Raw genomic sequence first — 18089 nt, forward strand, 5'->3', positions numbered from 1 at the left:
GAATTTATTCTCTTACTCCCAGAAATTGTGACTGTCAGACAAACAAGAACCTGCAAAATTTAGTCTTTAGGTAAAAAAAAAAAAAAAAGAGAGAGAGATGTGAGTAGAGCTCTGTAATACATGATCTATGCATTACAGGGAAACGCACAGGGTCTGAAAATATCATAGCCCTGGGGACCATTTCCTGCCAACAACTCTTTTCTACAGCCCTTAGATCCATTTGTTACTTAGAGAGATGCCAAGTGGTTCTGGTTTTTATAGATGAGGCGATGTGTGCAAGAAGCTTTTTACACTCCCTATTCCCTGATGGCCACACAGCAACCACTTTCTCGTGCCCTGTGCCACTCCCTGTCTCATCCTGCCTTTGGCTCTCTCTTTCTCCGATTCCAACAAATACATTAAATGAAACTTTTTAATCCTGCCCAGAGTGAATGGAGCATCTATCCTTTCCCACAGTCATGCTGTAAAGGAAAGTGAGTTTTAAAAGTCACTCTCTGTGTCTGACCTAAGAAAACAATTTCAGCCTTAAGAGACTGGGAATTGAGGGACACCTGGGTGGCTCAGTTGGTTGAGCAGTTGCCTTCAGCTCAGGTCATGATCCTGGGGTCCTGGGATCGAGTCCCGCATCAGGCTCCTTGCTCGGTGGGGAGACTTCTTTTTCCTCTGCCTGCCACTCCTCCTGCTTGTGCCCTCTCTCTCTGACAAATAAATAAATAAAATCTTTAAAAAATGAAAGAGAGACTGGGAATTGAGAGGGATAGATGCAAACAGGCAGATTATCTCATCCCACCCTTAAATCCACCATTTGGTCAGTAATGAGTGGGAAGCCCTGAGAGAGAGAGATGGCTTTCTGTAAAAGCTTGCTGGATCTGACCTAGTCCACGGGGAGGTATTTGATACTTCCTGAAACAGTTCTGGAAATACGGCAGAAGCAGGAAGAGGTTTTTGTGAGACTCAGCAAGTGGATTAGCCGGGTTGTAACCCCTCTCAGGCTGTGCACCCAGCCACTGACGCCTCTGAGCCTAACCAAGTGGCCTCCACATAAGGGGTTTAGCCAATGGTGGATAAATGTTATTTTTCTTAAGATTCTGATATAGACCTTCTCACTGTTTTAAACTATATTAAGAACTTGAATTCTGGACATCTTGAGGGTGCTTGAGGGAAGACAAAATATAAAGGTCATGGCACTGTGTTAGGTCTAAGATCAGACTTGCTCCTGGGGGACAGTCCCTGTGCCTGATTATTGATTTCCAAGTCACCCTGACCTCTCCTCGGGTCCAGAGTCAGTCCTGTGACTGTCTGCCTATGCTAATTGTGAGGGGGGGAAGGGTCAGGCACACTGGACTATGATGGAGGGAAGCTTTGTTCTGGTCTCTGGGTAGCTGAGTGGCCTCCTCCCTAAAATGAAAAAGATGGATTCTAAGAGGACATTCTACGATTCTATTGAATTAACTTGTTTAACATTTCCTTGTCTCTTAAGATGTTTCATACATCTCTTTATGAGGTAACCTTAGAAATATATTTTACCTTTCCAATCTTGGTCCTTTGGGTAGAAATGTTTATCCCCAGGAGTCAAGGGCTCCTTGACTCGGGATATGTTATTTACAATAATCAAAGCAAAATTTCAGACACCCAGCCAGGCCTGGGTAGACAACAGTTTCTAAACTGACTAATCACACGTCATCTAACCAGTGCCTTACACATTGCAGATCTCTATATTCTCACTGGATGGCACAATGAGAGCAAAGCCCTTCATTGAATGAAGGAGCAAATAATTGGCAAGTGATTCATCTAGATCATGCACAGTCAAGCTAATACATGCTGTTGTTTACAGAAACTTCTCAGGTGTTTGAAGGCAAATCAACAGCCAACTTTTCTCCCCCAAAGCATTTTCCCCTTTGAGCTTCTGCAACACCACACAGCCGCTATTCCTCAGGCAGTTTAGAGCCTTCGTTAGCCGTGGCTTAATATAATTGTCATTTGGGGGGTTGCAGTTCCAGGGAAGGACGCCAGGGTTCAGTTTGTTCAGTAAGACTCAAACCTGGTTTGAAAGCCTGTTGAAGCAGCAAGTCTAAAGCAATCCCCCAAACAGGAATCAACAAATCTTTTATTCACCTGCCAAATCCCACTTAGATATGTGCACAATAGCTCAAATGGGATATGTTTTATTTATTTTTTTTTTTTTAAGATTTTTATTTATTTGACAGAGAGACACACAGCGAGAGAGGGAACACAAGCAGGGGGAGTGGGAGAGGGAGAGAGAGAAGCAGGCTTCCCGCGGAGCAGGGAGCCCGATGCAGGGCTCGATCCCAGGACCCCGGGATCATGACCTGAGCCAAAGGCAGACGCTTAACGACTGAGCCACCCAGGCGCTCCCAAATGGGATATGTTTTAAAGTCAGCGCCAACGATAGTAATTGTTTCCTAAACTCTGAATTTAAATGCTCGATGGTTAATTGCTTCCATGGCCAATCTCACTGTCTTCCTTTCCAAATCTTTTTGTATTGTTTTAAATGCTTGAAATGTTTGAAAGTCTAGGATTAATTTTTTTAGCATGAGCTTAGATTTAAAAATTCTTAGAAAGTATAGTTTAGGAAAAGTTAAGTACGTAATCTGATCAGCAAGTCATATATCATTTATGGTGATCATAATAGGACAGTCTAAATTTACTACTTATATTTGAGAAATTCAAGATATTTCAGAGGGCGATTCTACAAGGACTGTTGTAAAAATAACGAGATGCATTTTTAAATACTCCCCAGTAAGCTTGCAAACAGTGGCTTGCTTCTAACCTAAATAATACATACTCAATGAGAATAAGCAAAGCATATATTCATTTGTCTATTTATTATTTTTTGAAGGGATGATGGGTAGTTCCCTAAATATATGTAAAAGCTTGATGCTGAAACATTTTTGAGTGGGTAAATGCAGGCACAAAGTGATCAATACATAAAAGGTCAAGCCATCTGTGATAATGCTGGAACAAAACTCTGCCCTGTTCCCATTTTAAAGCTGGTTTCCATTAGATAGTAATATTTTCTGAACTCGGAAGTCAAACAGATAGTGTTTGTCAAGCACTCATGTATACATGGTACATTACGAGTTATTACCAAGAAAATGAGATGATTCCTATTCATTTGAGCCATAAAACACAGGCACAGATAAACACACAATAGGGGAGGCATATGATCTACCCCAAAAGAGTCAAATAATAAAGAAATTACTCCTATTTACTATTTCTGGAATTCATGATGATATAAATATACATACAAAATTATGCTATGGTCTACATTTGGCACAGCTTATTACAAAGAGTAAATGTTAGTTTTTCTCGTCAAATTTTTTTCATATTCGCCTTCCACCCTCACCAATTCCTCTTTCATTGTGTACTCCTTCTCTTGTCCACATCTAAAGATGTAATGCCCTGAAAGAGTCATTGATTTTTATCAGACCAAGACTCCAGATGTCAGATTACTTTGGGAAAAGAATCCCTCTGGGATCTAGAGTGTCTCTTTTTCTTTATTTATTTTCCTATAAATTGAGCAGGATCATGTAGTTCATATTCTAAATAGTATTGATTAAGGCAGGTGCACATGCACACACTCACATAGTCTGTTTCCCATATTCTGTACTGTTGAAACATATCCATCCTACTGCAGGCTATAAGTAAGCATCACATATTCCCCAGTTGTTTTATACTACTTGTTTGCAATAAAATAACACATAGAAAAAGTTGCAATAGTCCCAAAATGTTCAGTGAATAAGATTTATGCGAGGTGCCTGGAGTCTTAGAATACATCTAGATCTTGACATGTATGTTTCAATCTTCACCTAAGAACTGGAAAGAAAAAAAAAAGAAAGCCAAAACCCCAAGGGACAGAAGAGTCAAAGATTATATATTGCACAAGCTTAAAAATCTTTAAACACTAAGTTAAGAGAAATGAGAAGGGACCCTAAATTTGAAGATCAGTGAAAACAAAAATAACCCATTAAGTCTCTAGAAATTTACCGGCAGATTATGAATTCTCAAAATGGTGACTAGGAAATCATACATTTAGAGGACTTAAGAAAAGGATCAAAGACTACTGGGTCTAAGTGCCAAGCAATGCGAGAAGAATGTGAAAAATTATTAATTCCTCCTCTAATTCTCTCTCCTCTGCAGAGTCTTGCACTAATTGCAAGCATCCTGTTAGCTAGCTCAATTTTCTTATATTCAAAGTTCAAAGAGGCCTTGCCAGATCTTCTTATCTTTATCATCAATAAATATTTATTATTTAGTATCCAGTATAGGCCGGACTCTGCATTAGCTACCAACTTAGATATTGGAAGTTGAGTGCAAAGGATCATGGAATTTAAAGAGAACTTCTGTGATCCTCTCCTGTCTTCTGCTTGATTTGTGTCCACGTGTCCTTGGAGATCTAGTTACATATGAGCTACACATACTTGTGACTTTTCCCCTTACAGATGAAGTACTCTCTATTCTCTATAATTAATGTGGTACTCTCTATTCTCTATAATTAATGTGGAGGCCTGAACTACTCAAACAACTTAATTTGACTTTTCCCCATGCCTTCAGGTAGCATACACAAGGCTCACTGTACATTATATATTCAAGCTCCAGATAAGCATGAATATGGAAGGCCTAAAGAAAGTGCTCCAACTGAATTTCTTGAGGCTACCTATATTTTTATACAAATTCAGCTTGGGAATACATGTTTTATTCATTTCCCCCACCATGGATTTTCAAGGACTGAATAATTAACAAAAAGTATCAAGTGTGAAATTCCCTCCCTCACATTCCATAGATGAGCTTTCTAAGAAAATAATGTATCCCTGTTTTGATTAACAAAAATACCTTCTAAATTCACAAAACATCCAACCTATAATGGGCTATATTAACTGAGACTCTTTGAGTTGGTACAACATAAACCCAGTTCAAGCTAACTTTAAACAGGATGCTGAATTCACGGACTTGTGTGATTGGCAAGACCAAGGATACAGCTACTTCAGCTGCACAAGAAACTGATGTATGATGCCATCCAGATTCTTCTACCATCTCCATCTTTCAGTAAAGCTCTTTCCACATGGTGAGAAAAGGGGGAACAAAGAAGGATCCCCACCCGCCCCCAGGCCCGCACTCACATCTTACCAGCTTAACGACTGTAGCAGAAAGAAACTGTCTTCCTGGGTGAACTCTGGCCCAGTTTGAGCCATGTGTTTGTCCCTGAATGAATCTCAGTGACTGGGGTTGGATGCAGGAAGAAGGGTGTCCCCGGTCACTGCCATCCTTGTAGTGAGGGGGAGAGAACAAAGGGAAGTAGAGTCAGTTCTGTTCAACCACAAGCCCATGAGTCCTCACATACGAGATTCTATCTGTTATCGGAAGAAGCAACAGGCTGCTGGATGTCCTAAACGGATTCTCACCCAGTTCAAAGGAACCAACACCAGCCAGCCAGTGGTGGAGCCAAGTAATTAAGCCCATATGTCCTGACTCTTAACTTAGTATTCTTTTGAAAAGATTTATTCTATCAACCGTCTTTCAGCAAGGCTCAGAAGCCTTTTCACATTTCTTTCATGACTCTCTGTCTGTGCTGATGTAGCTCCACATGCCCCAGATAATAGCCTGGATTTTTGGGGCACCCAGTGATACGAATTTCGACCAGTCATCTGACATCTCCATTTGTTTATGAAAATAAAATCATTTGCCCTCCCTAGACCTGGCTAGGCATAAAAATGTAATATAAGATATATCACTTTATTTATTTTTTTAAAGATTTTATTTATTTATTTAACAGAGAGAAAGAGCACAAGCAGGGGGAGTAGCAGGCAGGGAGAGATGAATAAGCAGGCTCCCTGCTGAGCAGGGAGTCCGATGTGGGGCTCAATCCCAGGACCCTGGAATCATGACCTGAGCCGAAGGCAGACACCCAACTGACTGAGCCACCTAGTTGCCCCAAGATATATCCCAGAACCCAGATCTGAGACATCAGAGACACTTTAAAATAGTAATATATAAAGAACCAAATAGTAATGTTGAAAATTTGAAAATTTACAATTGAAATGTATTCTCCATTTTAAAGGAGAATTTACCAAAGGATTCCTTCAACTCTGGGAAAACATCTACTTCAAAATTAAGGTAAAGCCATATCTACCTTTTGTATGAGATTGCACACCTCAAATATTATAATACAGAGATTAAATTATACTGAATTCTTTGCATTTGTTAAATGTATTTTTTTAATCTTTTTTTTTTTTTAGATTTTTATTTATTTATTCATGAGAGACAGAGAGAGAGAGAGAGAAGCAGGCTCCCAAGGAGCAGGGAGCCCAATGCGGAACTCGATCCCAGGACCCTGGGATCATGACCTGAGCCGAAGGCAGACGCTTAACCATCTGAGCCACCCAGGCGCCCTGTTAAATGTATTTTTATTCCCCAACAATATACTTCCATTCTACAAAGCAAAGACTTTATTGGCTATTGAAATAAAGAAAAGCTATTTAAAGGATGAACCTTCACTCTTTGATATGGAGTTTTATTTCATGCTTAACGTGCTGTATAGAGAAAAAAGAAAATATTAGCAGTGTTCCATGATTCAATGATTTTTGAGATAAAAATATTTTCCATTTATAATTCTGTGCATTCATAAAGAGTGCTTAGACACTGGAGAAGTCTATAAGAAAAGTTTTATGACCACCAAGGGCATTGTTTTCTTAGAGTACGGGTTACCTGTCATGTATCAGTCACTTAAGAAAGGCTGAATGAAGTTACAAGTTTTTAATATTCCCAGTTTCAATGAAATGATATGCCAGAATATTAGGCCATCCTCTAAGCCCATCTGACTTTCTTCTATCCTATGTTTTCAATTAAGAAATGAAAAGTTATTATTTTAAGAGAGATTTTGCTTCCACACTGATTCCCAAGCACTTAATTGGAATGTAATATAGTCCTATTTTTGATATTCTCCTCTTACTATTGTCTTCCAGTTGGATTGTATTATCGACATGGCTGATTTTCAAATTCTGTTCATAGAAACTTGGTAGGCATCAACAAATTCTTGTGGACTACTGTCATCATCATCCATTCATATGAATGATTGATAACTGCTAGTATTAATCATAATTGGTACTTTACACACGTTACTTCGAAATCCTTACAACTAGAGAAGTTACAATTATCCTACTCTCACAAATGAGAAAATGGAGGGACTGAGGGTTAGTAACTTATCCAAGGTCACATAGCTAAAATGTTCTCGTGCTAAGTTGTGAACCCAGATCTGAGACATCAGAAACCAAGAACGTTTCCACTATGTCATCCTGTAATTCTTCTGGTATCAGATTGACAGTAGGGAAAGTTTCAACTTTTTCACACGTGGTGCTATGTCATTAAAAACTTGGATCCACCCCTATAGCTTTGAGTAATGATTTCACATAGAGGAGATGCAAAGCAATTTATCATTTTGGTAGATTTAGAGTTTGCTAGGAGCAGATGGTTCTAGGAGGGTTTTAGGAGGCAATTCAAAATAAGCCTCAACTTGTCCAATTACATAGCTCTCTTTACTTGAAAATGAATAGAAATTTAAAAAAATTATTTTCTCCTTGAATTCTCTAATTGTAAAGGCCTTTAGTATTCACTTATGTTGCTTAAACAATTTTTTGTTGTTGTTGAAACTCTGCTTACAATAGAGTTTTGACTAAAATATTTTACTCTAAAACATTGGGGCTTATTTGCATGACATCAACAAATGTCCTTTAAAGTTAAAAGACATTTTTGTAGACTGGATTTACTTATAAAATGATAATAATTGGGGTGCCTGGGTGGCTCAGTTGTTAAGCGTCTGCCTTTGGCTCAGGTCACGATCTCAGGGTCCCAGGATGGAGCCCTGCATCGGGCTTCCTGCTCGGTGGGAAACCTGCTTCTCCCTCTCCCACTCTCCCTGTTACCTCTCTCACCATGTCTCTCTGTGTCATATAAATAAATAAAATCTTTTAAAAATGATAATAATTTACTTTATGGAGGTCTTACTACGTATTTGTCCCCCTTCTAGGCACTTCCCATGTATTGGATGGTGCAGTCTTTACTACTACTACTGTAGTTTTATTCTCATTTAGGAGGAAATTGAGGAGCAGAGGGAGAATATATTGATTGACTAAATCTGGATACCTAAAGATTCTGAGACACTTGAGTAATGATCTGATTTTGACAAGATAAATTTTAACCTGGGAAAATACAAGGTCCTATACTTGGGTCTAAAACAGCTGGGCAAGTGTCGAATGGGGAAAATGTGGTATATCAACAGACCACAAATACCAAAGATGTAAACTTTCGTTCAAGAAGAAGCTCTAGATTAGTCAATGGAATCTGGAGATAGCCAAAAAAGTGTGAACCTAGCCTGCACTGACGGAAGGAAAGACTCTTGCAGGGGCAAGCCAGAGGCCAGCTCTCTTCCGTTTCTTGATTATTCCAATCTTAGAGTGGTTCTGGTGCTAATATCATATTTTTTTTAAAGTTGTAAACAAATCAGTGTATTCAAAGAAAACAACTATACTGACAAGGGTTTTAAAACCATGTTAAATGAAAAATGGTCAAAAAGTAGCAGTGTTTACCATTGAAGGAAAGGGAAAAAAGTGGCAACAGTAAGTACAGCAAGCTACACACAGAGAAGATTCAACTCTTAACCAGCAAGATTTTTCTAATAGCCATATAAATATGAAGTGAACTGCCTTTGGAGAGGATAAATTTCCTGTTTCTGGATGCCCATTCAGCAGGGATCCTACACAGGAAGTTCAGGAATTAGACAGACTAAATCTTAGAGGTGCCTTCTCTGCCTGTGCTTTCATTATTCCTTACTCTTCCCTTTTGTATAGGAGACTGCAGGCTCCTGGCAGGTGGCTCTGCTGTCTGGCCAGAACAAGCAGCAGCCTGCCCAGGGTCTTTGGAGTTGCAGGGTTTTGGCAGAAGCAGCAAGACTGGGGTACAAATCAGAAAGCTGAGTCCTCCTTTCTCACTCACATGCCTGCTTTTTCTTACAACTTCTCCATTGTGCTAAAATCATCTTCTATTACATCTTGGCCATAAATATGGTAAGTTTCTGATCTCACTTCTAAAGGGACCACTTCTAATAGGTATGTCCAGAAGTTACACTCAAAATGACTTTGAAATTATTTTACTGAGGCAGGTGCAGACATAGCCTCTCAGCTTTCTCCGAGTTCAAAGGCTAGTTCTTCCATTAAGCTCCCTGCCTCTAAAGGAAAATTAAGCTAGCTTGGGGGCATCTATTTATCCAAAACAAAATGATCCCTGAGGTACAAACTCATGGATTTAACAGGATTTTGTTTCCTTGCTATATGGCTAAAAGGCATTAATGGATAAATCATTCTTTCTAAAGCAGCACAAGATGTGGTCTCTGCCACTAAATAATCAGATATAAGAAACACTGCATTGTTTCTGGGAAAGAAAACTTAATACCTTCATGTCTCAAGGCTTGAGAACACACACAGAATCCAAGCCTGTAATCATAGCATTGTGTTTCAGAATCTGCATAGCACTGCAAAGAACACAGTCCCTGCTCTGAAGGATAGGAAGTTTTTGCCAGGGTGGTGTCAGAATTTCAAAGTATCTTTCCACGATACTATAGTTTAGCTCCTCAGGAAGAAAAAAAAATTTAATTAGTTTTCCAACAAGAGTAATGTTCTAGGCTAGACTTCTCTCCAGATGGCAGATGCATTCTTAGTACACACAGACACATTGGGGACATGAAGGCCACCTTTCTTCTGAAAGCAGATTGATTCTGTTCATCTCACTGGAAAGAGATGAGGTAGTAAGTTTCACTGAGCAGGAGACTACTCATTCGTCCTGAATCAAAATCAGTCCTGTTGGAACTGTATCACCGTGCTTCTTGTCTCTGATCCCTGGCATAAGAGCCTTAGATATGGGTTTTACAGTCGGTAAATATCTACTTTTGGAAAAGTTTACAATACTCCCCACATACCATCTGCTTTTTAAAAATCATTTATTTCAATAAAGTAAATGTTATATGCCTAACATTGGCAAAATGTCTTTTAATGGTAAGACATGAGTTGTCTATGTTTCTAGGTGACACCACTCTTAAACTAAACCCACCTTATTATCAAAAATGTCCTGACCTAATTCCATAGGATCATGTGACCTCACAGTCCTGCATTCCAAAGTCACTCTAACTGGCACTGTCATCTTAGTATCTTGCTTAAATATTCCTTGCTATACTATAATTTCATGTCCTGTCCTCAGAGTGGCTTTTATTTTGAAATTCTGCCAAGAACACCATCATCTGGGTGTTAAGAGTCTGATTAAACATAGCTCCAAAGAATGTCTTTCAAAGGATACATTTCACCTGGTTTCCATTTATAAAACACAAAGTAGCGTTTGCTTTGAAATGACAATAAATCACATTTAAATTTAGACTTAAAAATAACAAATTATTTGGTCTTAAAATCTGAGCAGGGAAAGGAATACTTCCTAGAAGGAATCTTATGGTTTATCTTCGTCATATATCTCTGGGGCACCTTGTACATGGTAGTTCATAGGAGAGGATCCCAAAAGTCTATCTAACCTAGCTCACGATTTTCTCAGCTCTGCTGAATCTTTGGACCTTAACCAAAGGCTCATTTCTGCCCAGGTTCTGAGCTAATTAGAGAGTATAACAGTAGCGTTCAGGAGACCAGCTGGTGGGATTTGATTGATCTTATGATATCTGGCATGCTCAACACCTTGACAATCTTTTGTCCAGAGAACCACAGCCTTTCCTCTGAAGCCCACTTGTCTAGTCTACATGGCTGGCTTCTGTCTGAATGTCTTGGCATCTGACTCTGTTATCCTGCCAAAGCTTTCCTCTCTCAGGGAACTGGAACTTTGTCTGGATATACTCATAGTTGTCGCTAGGACCATCGAGAATTGTGATGCCACCCACCTCATCACATAGAGCATAATGCTGCTCTGAAATTACTATTATGTCTCATCAATAACAGCACATGCTGTGGGGTACTCACGACTGTCAGGCTCAAGCTCAAGTTAACCATACTCCTAGCCTATTTGGATGAATGCTGGATCCTCTCATTTTGGAGTCCACAGTGCAGTGGAATTAGCTTCTCAACTCTGGTCACTTGTTTTCTCTTCCTTCCCCATTCTCCTGATCTGCTAAGAAGACCCCAGTATGCTTTCAGCCCAGGCTTTATATGTTATGGTATGCTGATTTATATAAATTCTTTTTCAAGTATAGATAAAAGGCTGAGAGCTGCATCTATTCGAGTCAACTGTACATTTCTGCTACTTCATCTACCTGCATACCCAGTGAGATTGAAGGCAACTGCCAAAGTGTTCAGAGAGAGGCTATGTGTTCAAACACAGAGGCCAGGAAGATGATTGAAGATGCTATTTTGGTCCTGAATTTGAGAAGCACTGAATATGGCCACTCCTTTGATACACACTTGAATTTTGGGTGGGTCAGCTAATAAAAGTTCTTAAAAACATTACCAAGATAACATTACATTGTTCTTCACTATGTAATGCTCCAACGATACTTGAGGGCAAGGTTAAATTACTTTTTAAATTATTTACCATTCTGTACCCACTGGTTTACTCATCTTCCTTTTTATGTAGATTAAATCAAGAGTTGATCTTACGTGGAAGAAATTCCTAGAAGTAAAGATGATGAGGCTATAAATTGTATTTTTAGAGAAACTTCTTTCCTCAAGATATTTAAGAGCAAAAAACAATCTTCTGTGTAGAAATATTTTATTAAATTTTATGTGAGTCATGAGAGTGAATTATAAGATTTCTGCAAAACCTTTCTAGAATCCTATGAAGAGATACAGCCACTATTTACATGCCAGTGATTAGGAATTATGGTTTCATGTGACAACATTCTGGCTTAGCCTATTTATGAGCCAGGACCATAGGGAATGCTCCATCACTTTCATATTTACAGATAAATATGCCAACCTCCATTTTTTTTTTTATTGCAAGACAAGTTTTTTGAACAGTGACAAATATTAAGTCCCTTTGGGAGTAGAGGCTCAGTAGTGTGGCTCAGTAAGTCTAATTTGGATTCTATTTTCTTTGATTCTAGGGAATTGGGAAGGTGAGTGTGAAATTACTTTGATTCCTGACACCAGTTGCATAGATCTATTTCAGTGATTGATTAAAAGATCACGTGGTTTTGCTAAGCACTGCAACCCTGCATCAATCTTCAGGAGAGCTGAAACTGCCATTGATTCTGCCCTGCTGTCTTAGGAAGGAAATTCTGAAAGACTGCATGCGGCCCTTAATAGGCATCAGCCGAGTTAATAGCTGCTTGAATTGCTCAGCAATGGTGGGGCATGAAAAGAAGCAGGTCCAACACATTTCACAGTGTTCTTTAAACAAAAAGCCTTCATCTACTTTATTTGGTCAATCAATTTAAATTTAGATGCAGAAAATATGAATGATTACTGTAGCCAAAAATTAAAGGGATGCTTACTTTGGAAACATTTAACCTTGAACAAGTAATTCGACACTTCTTTTGCCCTACTATTTGATGTATGGGAGTGTGTGTCAATTATTATTTTCTTTGTTATTTTTAATTACAGAAGAAGTGTGTACCATTGTGAAACATTCAATATAACATAGAGGTTTTTTAAGGAAAAAAAGTGAAAATCTCCACCTGCTCCCTAAAAATTCTCAGGGGGGTGCAGTAACAGTAAGGGTTTGGGATTTAAAGAATGTGAGAGAAGACAAAGACAAATACCATATGGTTTCACTTATATGTGGAATTTAAACAAAACAAACAAGCAAGGGGAAAAGAGAGAGAGAGACAAGCCAAGAAAGACTCTTAACCATAGAGCACAAACTGATGGTCACTGGAGGGGAGGGAGATAGGAGGATGGGTGAAATAGGTGATGGGGATTAAGGAGGGCACTTATCGTGAACACTGGGTGTTGTATGAAATTGTTGAATCATTTTTGGTACACCTAATATAACACTGTATTTTAACTGTACTGGAAATAAATAAATAAATAAATAAATAAATAAATAAATAAATAAATAAATAAATACATAAGTAAATAAATAAATAAAAGGAGAGAAGACAGAGATTCAGGTAATGGCAGGTATAAATTTCCCTCTACAAATTCAAGCATACAGAAAATGGTAATTTTCTTTTTCTACCACTTGGCGTGTAGTAGGAGCTCCCATGCTATTGAATCAGTTCTTCCCCTTGATGACACCCCGCCTCCCTCCTCAGAGTTGGGCACACAGTTGTGAGCTTACAAAATGCCAAAGCATCTTGTTCTTGTCCTTATCCTTCCATTGTGGCATCTAATGAGATGACTCTTATCTAATAGGATCCTGGGTGGTAGATTCATGGAGGTCCCTCCCTGCAGAGGCTCTGAAAGTCAGATGACTTCTGGTATCAAGTTCATGCTGTCCTTGGACTAATAAGAACTCTTGCGAACGTCCCTGGGTGTCCAGGATTCCCACCACAGTTCCTGCACCACCCTAGAAATCCTGACTTTGTGAAGCTGACTCAGACCCATCTCCCCAGACACACCACGCAGCCAGCCACCTCTCTGCAGAGGGGCCTGGTCCTCCTTTCAGTTCTTCAAATCCTCCAGCAAGCTGTCACCACCCTACCCTGGTCTTAATCTGGCTTTGCTCCAGGATGGCTGAAGGATGGGATTTGGAGTCTCCTCCTCACAAACCCTTTTCTATCAACATCTCATTGCTTACCCCCCAACTGTCCTCCTCCTTTCTCTTTGATGAGGGAAGTGATGGAAGGTGGCATCCTCTGACTTCACCGTGTCTTCCGCCAAATCTCTTCTCCAGGCCTGCACCATTTCCATTTCTTCCTGCATAGTAATCATAGCCAATTCAAAATTGGCTACTTCTTTTTCCCTCTTCTCTTTGCTATATCATCCTTTTTGAGAGGCAGGAAGGAAAAGAGAGCAGCTGATTAGAGGAAGGGTTAAGGCATATAGGAAATATGGTGAAGGGTTAACAACTGATAAATAAAAAATATTAATATAAGTGATGAATTAAATATTAAATATTTCAAAATATTTTAGAAAGTATATACAGAACACTCTGCACATAAACAGTGGATTTTTTGTTTCTTTTAATTTTTTGTAAAACAGAAAATCATGTTAAATGCATGGAGACAATTCTGCAACTTACTCTGTCACCCTTAAGTAGTATGTTATGGGTATCCTTCAAGGGCAATTCATACAAATCAGTCTGAAATTTAAAAGCAGCTGCCTAAAATGGTGTACCCATGGCTGAAATCAAGCCAGTATATAGCAGTGCCCTTTGTGCTCATTATTTATGGTCCATGTCCATTCTGATTAATTCATTTTATGTGGTCAGCACCCATGTTGTATTGTAGTTTATCTTTGTGTTCAGTCGCCCTACTATCACCTTTGGATGTACCTTAACTTATGAACTATATAGACACTTAGGTTGTTTCTAATCTTTTGTGATTTAAGCAACATTGCAGCGAACATCTTTGTACATATTTCTGCATGCATCTTCACAGTATTTCTACTGCATAGATACCTAAAAGTGTCATTTCTAATATGACAGAGTTTATGTTTTTAGGACACTTTTACACTTTTTTCTAAAATTTACCTCTCTATCCTATTTGTTTGATCTTTTGTTATTGATTTATAGATGCTCTGTTAGTGATATTAATTTTTTGGTATTTTATATATGTGGGGAATATTTTCTCCTGGCCTATCACTTACTTACATGTCTTGCCCCATATACAAATTTTCTATTTCTAAAAGGTCATACCCATTTATCTTTTCCTTTTTAACTATTGAGTTTCCTGTGTTAGAAAGCCTTCCATTTTATTTTTTTTAAAGGATTGATTTGTTTATTTGAGAGAGAGAGAGCAGAGGGAGGGGCAGAGGGAGAAGGAGAGAGAGAATCTCAAGCAGACTTCACTAAGCACAGAGCCTGACTTGGGACATGATCTCACGACCCTGAGATTATGACCTGAGCTGAAATCAAGAGTCAGGCACTTAACCGAATGAGCCACCCAGGTGCCCCAAAAGCCTTCTGTTTAAAAATTATTTTAATATTTGGTTCTTATATTTAGATATCTAATTTTTATAGAATTTCTTTGGACATGATGTGAAGTAGAATGCTAACATGTTTCCCTCAAATTATCCCAACAGCTTTTCAAATTGTATGCTATTTTCACAATGGATTTGAAATAATAATTAGCATTTATTCTTCCAATTGAATCTATTTGTCTATTTAAGAAAAATGCCAAAATGTTTAAATTACTATAACTACTTCTTACACTCTGATATGTGTTAGGGCAAGTCAGAATTCATTTCTTTTTTCCAAATATTCTTGGTAATTCCAGAGTATTTTTCTCCTAGATTTGAACTTTAGAGTCTGTTTTTTATAATTTTACTGAAGTCATAGAACAAATTTTAGAAGTGTCCACATTTTTTTCAATGCTTGAGAGCGGCATAAATAATAATTACCTGCTCCTTAAAGACTGGGACAAAAGTCACCATAAAACCATTGGTGTTAAGTGCCTTTGGAGATGGAGGATAGCTATGTTTTATTTACTCCTACATCCTTTTTATCTTATATGTTTAAATGTATTTATTTTAATTTTAAAATTGTTATATGATACAATAAATTTTCTTCTGAATATCATGTTTTTGCAACTAGTAGAATATGCTTACATATTTCATACATTCAGTTCTGTGATTTCATCTATAACTTAAGATTTAAGAAATTGATTTATGCATTTTCTAAGTGATTAGATAACTTCTCACTTTGCTGTCTAGTTATTTTATTCTATTTCCACGCAATGCAGCTTTAATATCTAGTTTTAGGAAGCTATTGGAATTTTTGTTTACCCTAGCATTTGAAAAACTTCTATAAAAATCACAAAGTCATTAGCAAATGATGTGAGGTCTCTACTTATTGGGTTCAGTGTTGTATGTGAGTGTGTCTGTGTGTGTGCATAATCAGCTCTAGGATTTTTAGGTTAAAGGCTCCTAGAATTTTTGTTATCTCAATTTCTACTTGTATTTCTGTCAGTTTGTACTATATTTACATTGATCTTATGTTATTCAGTATATGCAAGTTTATAGCTGCAAGAAGTACATGATGGATTGGCTCTTAATCAATATAAATTATTCCTTTTTATTTACAAATAATTTTTCCCTAAGTTCCATTCCATACAACTTTCATATTTCCACCCTTAATTTGTCTGTTGGCATTTGTCTGTTATATTTTTTCCATTTTTCTCTTTTCAACATATCTTTGTGTTTCACCATACTCTTTTTCTAAACTTCCAAAGTCAGGTCCGTATAAAATTCCAAAAAGAGAGGGATGCTAATCTATCAAAGTTGCTTCTCTCACACTTTCTCCACAAATTTCCTAATGGGTTTTATAAAGCCTCACATCAGTTACTATTTATTTCATACTGAATCTAAACTAGCAGTATTTTATTTGTGGCACAAGATGCAGCATGAGATGCAGTGGAGTAGGTAAATCAACTCAAGTGGACAGTATGACCCCAGATTTGAAGGGCATATCTCCTATAGAAACAGAAAGAACAAGTAAATGCCAATAGTATGTAACTTATCATTTGTGTGATATTCAAAGAAGGAAGATAATGCTTACTAGAATAGTTGGAGCAAACTTCATGGATCTTTTTAGTTCATGAAAGGAGGACCATTTAAATTTTTTATTGGAGAATACCATAAATACAAAACATTCATTCAATTATCCATTCAATTCAACAAACACTGACTGAGGAACTATTTTTTCCAAGAATTGAAAAGGGTGTTGGGAATATAATAGTGTACAAAAATGGCTCCATAAAATGAAGCTACGAGTCTATCAGGACATTATTATCACCTGAGTAGGTATAAAATTACTTTCTATAACCAAGGAATGAAGTGTTGGGTCATCGACAGCAGGAAAACTGGGTTAGGGGGAGCTAGGAAAGGCTTTCCCAAAGTAAGACTATTAAACTGAGGTCAGAAGAAAGAGTAGGTTATAACCATGCAAGAGGGTGGGAGAGAGTTTATTAGAAGAAGGAATAATGTGTGCAAAGGCCCTGTGGCAGGAGAAATTTGGCTTGTTTTGCCTCTCTTTGATGCTAGAATGAAAAGAGAAAGGGATCATATGACATGAGAAGCAGTAGGAGGTACACTAGAGCTGGTTGAAGCAGGCCTTTTAGGTCAGGTTAGAGATTTTGTTCCTTGTCTTTAAAGTGATAGGAAACTGCCTGCCTTGGGAGCCCAGTGCCACTGCATGTCTTACGGGGCCAGCATGAACACCCTATATGCCTGGTGGAGCAGCTCAAGCTGGAGGCTAGCGTAGAGATGGTCAAGGTCTTATAGGTCTCTGGAGAGCTTTGATATTACTGCATGCAGAGTGCCTGCAAGGATGCCCTGCTTGTAGGTGTTTCCGCTGGAAGCAACCCCTTCCGGGAGCCCAGATCCTGTGCTTTATTCTAAAGGCTGCAGGGAAGAAGTTCACAAAAATGCTACCAAATACACCTCTTTCATAAATGAACTTCAAGTGTTTCTATACCTGGAATATTACGTTTCTTTTATTTACCGGATGTTTACATTTGGAAAAGGAAAACATTTTTGTTTGTTAAAAAATTGAATATTTGTAATTTGTTGTACCTAAGATTTTTATACCATAACAAAACTTGTTCTTTTCTCATGAATTTACATCATCTAAATGAAGACAAGCAAGTATAAAAATCGGGGAAGAATAGCCTTTATTAATCAAATGATGTCTTGATTTTTCTAAATGAGATGATTGTTTTATTTCTAACACTAAACATGGAGCTGTTTCTTAGCAAACTTGTTTGGAAAGATCCATGTTATGTTGTGTATTAGATTGCCCCATCCTGTGTATGAAGCTGACTTGGCCTTTGTCCTTTTAAGATCCTCTATAGTTGTGGTTGTACTAAAACAAACAAACAAACAAAAAAACCACCACCACCACCACAACAACAAAACACCAACCCCCCCCCCCCCAAAAAAACCTCTACATTATTTCATGTCTTTAAAAAAAATGTTTAGGGGTGCCTG

The 18089-nt window shown here is 38.1% G+C and overlaps 1 long non-coding RNA gene and 1 pseudogene across 1 annotated transcript; one reads left to right on the forward strand and one right to left on the reverse strand.

Annotated features, from left to right (window-relative positions):
• Nucleotides 1-9628: 9628 nt before the first annotated feature.
• Nucleotides 9629-13895, reverse strand: LOC118011827. The gene is made up of 3 exons (XR_004679543.1): nucleotides 13741-13895; nucleotides 11593-11670; nucleotides 9629-9642 (listed from the first exon to the last, which is right to left on the reverse strand). It is a non-coding gene; the product is annotated as an uncharacterized LOC118011827 (long non-coding RNA).
• A 3400-nt stretch (nucleotides 13896-17295) lies between these two features.
• On the forward strand, nucleotides 17296-17501 carry LOC118011828 (annotated as a pseudogene).
• Nucleotides 17502-18089: the final 588 nt, after the last annotated feature.

This window comes from Mirounga leonina, unplaced genomic scaffold (genome assembly GCF_011800145.1).
Source record: "Mirounga leonina isolate KUSES-001 unplaced genomic scaffold, KU_Mleo_1.0 Mir_151, whole genome shotgun sequence".
Lineage (NCBI taxonomy): Eukaryota > Metazoa > Chordata > Mammalia > Carnivora > Phocidae > Mirounga > Mirounga leonina.